The sequence below is a fragment of the Gossypium hirsutum genome, chromosome A11 (assembly GCF_007990345.1).
Source record: "Gossypium hirsutum isolate 1008001.06 chromosome A11, Gossypium_hirsutum_v2.1, whole genome shotgun sequence".
Lineage (NCBI taxonomy): Eukaryota > Viridiplantae > Streptophyta > Magnoliopsida > Malvales > Malvaceae > Gossypium > Gossypium hirsutum.
The window spans coordinates 14134577-14144391 of NC_053434.1; the positions used below are offsets into that span (position 1 = coordinate 14134577).

Genomic DNA, 9815 nt, shown 5'->3' on the forward strand with positions numbered 1-9815 from the left:
GATTACCCGTCCGGGCTAAATCCATTTTACACATATTCTTCGGGAGGGCTATATCAGGATAGGATCACTCGTCCGGGCTAGACCCTTTTTACCGTCAATTCCTTTTCAGAGATCCATCGAATTTTCCTTTCATTCAACCGGGATTTCTTCTCATTTTATCAAATAACATCAATAACATACAATCTCAAGAATATAATTCAAGTTACACGAACTTACCTTGATACTTGTTTGTAAACAAAAAAAATCTACTAATCCCGAACTTTTTCTTTTCCTCGATCTAGCTTCGTGTTTGAATCTTCTGGATCTAAATAAATAAATTTAATTATCAATTTAATACATTTCATGTTCATATGCAACATTCTCTATAATTCAACTATTATTATTTATAGTTTATTCAAAGTTGTCTATTTGAGTCATAGTCACTAAATTATTTATAACTCGAGCTATGGAACTTCAAATTAAGATCAGTTAATTTTCCCTGAAACTAGACTCATATATCTTCTTACAGTAAAATTTTTAGAATTTTTGGTTTAGCAAATAAGTACAGTTTATTCTTTAAAGTCACCCCTGTTCTGTTTTCTGACAGTTCTGACCCTTCTTCACTAAAAATTAATTATCTCTTCATACAGGATTCAAATGATGTTTTTGTTTGTTTCTCTTAAAAATAGACTCATTCAGGATTCTATAAATATAAATTTAAGCCCCTATTTATTTTTAATTAATTTTTTATTATTTTTAAAAGTTAGAACAGGGGAACCAGAATTCATTCTGAACTTGTCTCACAAAATTCATTATATCTAAAAATTTACAAATCCATTGCTTACACTATTTCTTCTATAAGAAACTAGACTCAATAAGCTTTAATTCTATATTTTGTTTATCTTCTAATTCGATTTCTAAAATTTATGGTGATTTTTCAAAGTTAGTCTACTGCTGCTGTCCAAACTGTTTTTGTGCAAGCTGTTTATTACCATTTTTCCCTTAAGCTTTTAATAAATGATAATTTCGTCCCTACTCAATTAGCCTCTCAATTGAGCTGATTTTTTTCAATTAACATTTTATTCTATCACCTTAAACTAGTTTACAATCTTTAGGAATTAGAATTTCAGCAATAGACTTTAATTCCAAGCATTTTCACAATTAGGTCCTAAAAATCAATTTCTATTGAAATTACCTAATAAAATCATCTCATAAACAAATTAAAGCTTTAATTTCATTCTATTTAATCATAGAATTACAGCACTCAACCATGGTGACTTTCAATTTCATCCATGAAATCAAAAACTAATGAATTTAATAGTAGGACCTAGTTGTAAAAGTCTTAGAAACACAAAAATTACAAGAAAAAGGCAAGGATTAACTCACTTGGTGCAAAAATTATGAAATACCAGCTTAGAGAACCCTCCTATGGCGTTTTTAGCTGCTGGAATTGAAGAGAAATGAAGAGAAATCTAGATATTTCCTATTTAGTCCTAGTTTTATTTAGTTAATTTTGCAATATTCTAATTTTTCCCTTAATTTATCAATTTTCCTGTTGATTTCATGCCCTTGCCATCCAGCCATAATAAATTTTGGGTCTAATTGCCTTTTAAATCCTTTCTCATTAGACTCTTAAGCTATTTAATCATTCTAGCAACTTTTACACCTATTACAATTTAGTCCTTTTCATTTAATTGACTACCCAAACATTAAAATTTCCTAACGAAATTTTAATACCACATTACTAACATTTCATAAATATTTATAAAATTATTTTCGACTCAGTTTTACGAGATAGAGGTCCCGATACCTTGTTTTTACCCAATTTCTTCAATAATTTCTTTTTCTAACTAACCACTAAATCGGTAAAAATTTTCTATCAATATTTTCCATACAATTTTCCTATCATATCAATTTTCATGCAAAAATATTGAAATAAATTTCTCTTTAAATCGGATTTGTGGTTACGAAATCACTGTTCCGATAACTTTGAATTTAGGCCATTACAGTATTCATCTTCCATCAAAATTTTGTGGGCGTAAAAAGAAGGGCTAATTCCTTTAATATCAGAAATTTTCCACGCTATAGCCTTCTTATGTTCTTTTAATACTTGGATTAATTCCTCTTTCTCCTTGGGTTGCAAATTAGAAGCAATAATAACTGGTAATGTAGAATTATTTCCAATGAATGCGTATTCTAAATGGTTTGGTAATTGTTTAAGTTCCAGTTTGGGAGGCTCCTCAATAGAGGGTTTTTGCTTAAGTTCATCGTTTATCTTAATACCCTCATATTCTACTTGTCTTGACGAATGGTCATTAGGTTCCTCACCTGTCTCCTCGTCTTGAGCTGGATACGGTTCCGTCGTCTCCTCTTATACAATTTCCTGAAAAGAGTCTTGAGTAATATGATCAATAGAGTAAATGAAATAACATGAGTCATCCTGTGCCCTAGAGAATCTCATAGCATCGTAAATTATAAAGATCATCTCCTCGTCACCTACTGTTAGTACCAATTTACCGTCACCCACGTCAATCACAGCTCTAGCAGTGGCTAGGAATGAGCGCCCTAAAACTAAGGGTACTTCCACATCTTCATCTATGTCAAGCACAACAAAATCAACAGGGAATATAAATTTATCTACTTTTATGAGTACGTCTTTTATAATACCCCTAGGATATTTAACAGATCTATCGGCCAATTGAATACTCATCCTAGTAGGTTTAGGTTCCCCAAGACCAAGTTGTTTGAACATTTTATATGGCATCAAATTAATGCTAGCACCTAAATCAGTTAGTGCTTTTTCAACATTCAGATTACCAATTAAGCAAGGGATAGTAAAATTTCCTTGATCTTTTAGTTTGGTTGGCAGCTTGTTTTGGAGTATGACGGAGCACTCATCGTTGAGTTTTACTATAGATAAGTCCTCGAACTTCCTTTTATTTGTTAGAAGCTCCTTCAAAAATTTTGCGTAGGTAAACATCTGCGATATGGCTTCAACAAAAGGTAAGTTGATATGTAATTGCTTAAAAAGTTCAAGAACCTTACCGAATTGTGCATCGATGCGATCTTTTTTTTAATTTTGCTGGATATGGAACCGGTGGTGTATATTCTACTGGCACTGGTTTGTCATTATTTTTGGGTTTTTCTTCCCTCCTTTCGCTTTCCACGGCTTCTTGTGCTAACTTCTTTCCAGATTCCGCTAACACTTTCCCACTCCTTAGTGTAACAGCTTTGACATGCTTTCTTAATTTGGTATTACTAAGTAAACTTCCTAGTGGTCTTTTTGAGATTAGTTTGGAAAGCTGGCTTATCTGAGTTTCGAGTCCTTGGATTGATGCTTGTTGATTCTTAAGTGTTGTCTTGGTGTTTTAAAAATGGGTTTTTGACACTGATATGAAATTTGAGAGCATCTCTTTAAGATTTGGCTTCTTTTCCTTTTGGTAGGGTGGTTGTTGGTAGCCCGGAGGATGTTGTGGCTTTTGATTCCCCTGACCACCCCAGGAGAAATTTGGGTGGTTCCTCCAACCTGCATTATAAGTATTACTGTATGGGTTATTTTGAGGTTGAAAGTTGTTGTTACCCATATAGTTGACTTGTTCCTCTTCGGTTGTCGGATTGAATGATTGATATTATGTATGCACACCTCCTCCACTTGAGTCACACCTCATTACTTGATGTACCTGCGTAGAACCAAGTAAACCATCAATCTTTTTATTGAGAAGTTCTACCTGATTTGACATTATAGTAACTGAGTTGACGTTGTAAACGCCGGCTGTTTTTGTTGGCTTAGACCTCATGACTTGCCACTGATAGTTATTCAGTGACATTTCTTCAGTGAATTCATAAGCCTCTTCAGGTGTTTTGTTGTTGATGGTTCCGCCAGCAGCTGCGTCAACCATTTATCGAGTCGAGGGATTCAAACCATTGTGGAATGTTTGTACTTGAAGCCAAAGCGGTAACCCATGGTGAGAGCACCTTCTCAATAAGTCATTGTATCTCTCTCATGCATTGTAAAGTGTTTCTAAATCCATCTGCACAAAAGAAGAGATATCATTACGTAATTTAGCCGTTTTAGCCGGCGGAAAATATTTTAGTAAAAATTTTTCGGTCATTTGTTCCCAAGTAGTGATAGACCCTCGTGGTAACAAGTTCAACCACTGTTTAGCTTTGTTTCTCAGTGAAAAAGGGAACAACCGAAGGCAAATGGCATCATCAGAAATGCCATTAATTTTGAAAGTATCGCAAAACTCTAGAAAATTCGCCAAGCGATTGTTGGGATCCTCATCCTGCAAACCATCAAACTGAATAAACTGCTGTATCATTTGAATTGTGTTTGGTTTTAGTTTAAAATTATTCGCAGCAATAGCAGGTTTAACTATACTTAACTCAGTTCCTGTTAAAGAAGGTTTAGCATAGTCATACATAGTACGTGGAGTAGGATTTTGATTAGCCGCAATTGTAGGAGGTAGCTGATTGCCTTCGTTTTCAGCCATCTCTTCGGTTGGGGGTTGAGTATCGTCTTCTTTCTCGTTTTCTGTGTAGCTTAAGCTGCGCCTTATTTCTCTTTGGTTTCTACGAACTGTGCGATCAATTTCTTCGTAAAAAAAGTAATGGTCCCGACGAGTTTCTTCTAGTCATAAATTATAAAAACCTGCCAAGAGAAAGAAAAAGTAAATTAATTAGTAAAAATAATAAAATTAAATTAAATGGCAAGAAAAATAAATGGCTAAAGTAATAAAAATTTAGCGTTCCTAATATTTTAGTGCCCCGGCAACGGCGTCAAAAACTTGATCGCGATGTTTCGTGATAGGTTTCAAATATTTATAATTACTCATTCTTGAACTAACTATTATCGTGATGTAGGCAAGTGTACCTATTGAACAGTAGTATAGTTTTAGCAAGACCGGATTGTCGAACCCAAATGAACTAAAAGTACTAGTAATGACTGTCTTTTTATTATCTAGCCTAAAAATAAAAGGGGTTTTATTTGTTTTAATTAACTAATTATCTAAACTAAGAATGCACAGAGAAAAGAATTGGGGAATTGCTTTTTGGAAAATGGATTGACTTGAGAGAATACCTAAGGAAAAATCCACCTAGACTTTACTTGTTATTCTGGCTCCGAATCGGACGATTTATTCATTCAACTCGTTCTGTAGAGATCCCTAAGTTATGTTATTATCCCTATTCAAGACTAATAACGTCTAATCCCTAGATTGAATAACCGAGACTTTTCTCTAATTACCACTTTAGGGTTGCATTAACTCGATCTATGGATCCCCTTATTAGGTTTCACCCTAATTCGGCAAAATCTTGTCTCCCTATTTCTAGGCACGTAATCAACTCCGCTTAATTATGACAAAAGTAATCTTAGACAGGGTCTATTCCTCCTCTGAATAAGAGCATGTCTTAAATCAGTATTCTGGGATATCAAAACAAGAATTAAGAATACATAATTAAGAACAAGTCAAATATTTATCATACGATTCAGAAAATAATAACAAGATTCGTCTTAGGTTTCATTCCCCTTAGGTATTTAGAGGATTTAATTCATAACTAAATACGAAAACATCTCCAAAGAATAAAGAATACAAAACATAAAGAAAACCCAAAACTCCTGAAGGGAAATTGAGGAGAGATCTTCAGTTTTGATGATGGATCAATCGGCTTCTGAGATGGATCAATCGGCTTCCTTAGGGAAATTCCTTACCCCCCTTCTCTGTCTCCCTTTTCTTCATCCTCTAGGGTGTATTTATAGGCTTTGGAATGCCTAGAAGCCCTCAAAATTAGCCTTTTCTGAATTGGACTCAACTTGGGCTTGACAGGGACACACCCGTGGCACACGCCCGTGTTCGATTACTTTGGGCCGTGCTCGAGCCTACCAAATTGACACGGTCGTGTGGTCTGCTTGTGTGAGGAGGTCCAGGCCGTGTTGATTTCGTACTTTGGCTCATTTTCTCCGTTTTTGGCTCGTTTCTCGTTCCTTTTGCTCTCTTATGCTCTCCTAAGTATAAAACATGAAATTAAAGCATTAAGAGCATCAAATTCATCAATTCTAATGAAAAATCATCCATAAAATGCATTAAACATGGGGTAAAACTATGTATAATTTACGGTTTATCAACATGAATCGGCATTTAAGTGAATGAGCTGATGGTTATCATCCCCTAAGCACCTATTCGGTCATTGCAAAGGACAAATGAAGCTGGTGATTTCTCTTCTCTAAGTAGCTTTAAAATCGTTCACACAAGCTGAAAATTCCTTTCACAATAAGATGTCCATTCCACTGAAGCATTCACACCCATGGGCTGTCCAATTCTCCTTGTTCACACCCCAAAGGCTATTGAGTTCTCCAAGCTGGTCATTAAGCTCAAAGGCTATTCAAGTCTTCAAGGCAACTTAATTTAAGCTAGTTCACTCTCTTGGCCGAACCTACCCAAGCCAATTCAACTCCCAATCTCTTCCATTAAATTTCAGCTAAAACAAAGCATCTAGAAGCTGCCCATTGACGTCCTCCATGCACAAGGAAGCTTTTTGAATTTTCTTGAACTATTCTGAAAATTTCAACTCATTAAAAGCTATCTATTTAGCTTCCATTTGTCTATTCGGCTAGCTTAGTTCTCTAGCTATAAATATTTAGCTCATTTCAAGTTGTAGGTATTTTTGAAACTTTGAATGAAACTTTGTTATTTTTGTGAGATTTACTTCTCTCAAATTTCGTCTAAAGACTTAGATTGGCTTATCTGCTAGTCAGTGGCATCAACCTTGTCTTTTCTGAACTTATCACTCTAATTTGAGTATGGTGTTCAACTCAACTATACCTTTGGTTCTTGCTTTGCTAGGTAACAGGTTAAGGTCATTTCTCTTTCATCACCTATCCACCTTAAGTAATATAAGTCCCGGGTCAACACTTCTCTTTAGTGTTCGTTCGATCTTGACACTTAAGTTCATTTCACCATCCCATCTAAACTATCCAATTTACTTCTTTGTTAACCGAGCCTAACCAACTTATACTTAGCCAATTTTTGAACCTATTTCCATCATCTTTTTTCATATTTAAACAAATACCTCTATAGCTTGCAAATTGGAATGATACTTCTACATTAGACGATCGGGCACAACTACAACTCAACTCACCGTTTAAAGGTGAAATTGTATCATTTGGTATCAGAACTTATAAAAACGATAAGTACGAATGTTCTAACCATCCCAAAATAGGTTCGTGAAAAAAATTTAAAAAAAATTGTGTATTACAAAAGACTATTGTACAAGTACATTGTAGTTATATATATTGAAAAAAAAAGATTCAAAAATTATTTTTAAAAAAAAGAAAGAAATGATTGAAGGTTTGTATTTATCTTGTCATAATCTCGATCAAGTGAAGTTCTTTCCTACTACCGTTATCTACCCTACACGCCACATTCAAAACCAATTTTTATTTTCTTTCAGCCTACCTTACACCTAAAAATCAATACGGTTGAAACCCATTTGAAGTTGACTTCAAGACTTCGATAAAGCCTCAACAAGTCTTTTACGAAATCATGAGAGAAGAACGAGTGGAAAAAGGTACGAATGTGTGAGCACATTAGAAAGAAGAAAAATCAAATTAACGAGTGCAAACACGAGCGTGAGTGTAACACCTCTTACCCAAGTCCGAGGCCAGGACTGGGCACGAGGCATTTCCATATTTAACCACATGCATACAATCATTTCTGAGTCACCAAGACTTAATCAAATTTAAAACTTTTTCTAACCTTGTTTAAACTCTTTAATGTGGGCCTACGATGCCTCAAACTCTCATTGGAAACCATTCGGGAACAACTCGGGTCTTTAAACCGACTTAATAAAAATGACCCTTGAGACAAGGCATACGCTCGTGTGGTCGTTATAACATGGTTGTGCTGATGGCCCGTGTGACACATACGGCCTATGCATCTAAGGACACGCCCGTGTCCTATACCCGTGTTAATTAAATTCTAAATTCGAACCTACAGGGGTTTTCACACGGCCTGACACACGCTCGTGTCTATGGCCAGTGTCTCTCACACGGCCATGACACGCCCGTGCCCTAGCCCATGTTTAAAAATCTTGACATTCTGTTTCTAACATCAGCAATCCTTAAGGGTCACACAGCCAAAGCACATGCCCGTGTGTTAGGCTGTCTCCTGCACACGGCTGAGACACACGGCCATGTCACTGCTCGTGTATTTACTACCATTCATACTGACTTAAAATTTTTACGTACAGGGGACACACGGCCGAACAACACGCCCATAAGGTTGGCTGTGTGTCTACCCGTGTGAACAACATAGGGCTATTTACCAAGCTCTTTACAACCCTAAAACACAAAATAACAACATCCATCATGCTAAAAATCATCATAATATTATTCCTCAATCCAACAACCACATCTAAGGCCTTTACACATTTTATATTTACTAAAAAAACCAACAAATTACCCATTCATGAAATAACTTCTTGTATTCATATAACAACTTTTAACTTTAGCCATTTCCATGGCCTTATACAAAATGGGTCAAAATGCTAAAGTAAGCCAACACATTTGGCCAACTAACAATGACACAAAATCCTAAAGTCAGGGTCCTATACATGCCATAATCAAAATAAAGAGATCTAACTATACCAAGTGCTTCGATTGATAGTGTGATCGATGCCTCCGACGTCCATTGATCCATGAGCTAATTAGGCTGCACTATAAGAAAATGGAAATAAAATAAAGTAAGCATAAAGCTTAGTAAGTTGCATGCAATAAATATAAAAACAACTTTACCATTCATCATCATGCTCATAGTACTTAAGTAAGCATAAGCACAACTTCCTCATCACTAGCCAATACATTTCACATAGCAGATATTGAGCTCACATCTCATACATTTCAAATAGTTACTTGTATCACTCACAACATGGTTATACTTTCCTTATTTAACTTAAACTGCGACTCTCACCGTTGAACCATTTGGAATGCTATCGGATATTCATTAAGCCTCAAACATAGAGTGTAATACCGATGTCATGTCCCAGACATGGTCTTACACTGGCTCATCCATCAAGTCGATGCCATCTCCTAGACATGGTCTTACACTGGCTCTCACATCTCCATGCCGATGCCATGTTCCAGACATGGTCTTACACTGACCCATCTCGTAGCCGATGCATGTCCCAGACATGTCTTACACTGGCTTACATCTCAAGGCCAATGCATGTCCCAGACATGTCTTACACTAGCTCTCGTCTCAATGCCGATGCCATGTCCTAGACATGGTCTTACACTGACTCTAATAATATGGCCGAAGCATGTCCCAGACATGTCTTACACTAGCGCACAAAGGACCCAAATGTCATGGCACGAATATCCGATTTGTTTCTAATATTCACCCGAGAGTTCTATTGTCTCAATTAGCATCATGTATCTTCATTACCACAACTAAGAAATTTATGCTATATCAATTCAAACACATATAATAACAATGTAGTTGTATTATTTACATACAACTTACCTCGGTACTCAAAATGTGGCGACTAGTTCGACTTAGTCCACTTGCTTCGCTTTTCCTCGGTCTAGGCCCGGATTTTATAATTCTTAATTTGTAGAGACACTAAGTGGCTGAAATTTCAAGCTCTAAAAACTCCTCTAATGGCTGATATGTTCGGTGGAAGAAGGAAAGGTAAGAAGAGATGACAACATTTTTCTTTTATTTTATTTCTAGACAATATTAAGTCATCAATTTACCTAACCCTTTGACTAGATGAATTTTCTTGTCTCATGGCTAGCCAAGCATTATTTCTAGGGTCTATTTTCCCTTTGAAGACCTTCA

General features: G+C 35.8%; 1 non-coding gene across 1 annotated transcript; it reads left to right on the plus strand.

Moving 5' to 3' along the window:
* Positions 1 to 3936: 3936 nt before the first annotated feature.
* On the plus strand, positions 3937 to 4043 carry LOC121210245 (small nucleolar RNA R71). The gene has a single exon (XR_005905367.1). It is a non-coding gene; the product is annotated as a small nucleolar RNA R71 (small nucleolar RNA).
* Positions 4044 to 9815: the final 5772 nt, after the last annotated feature.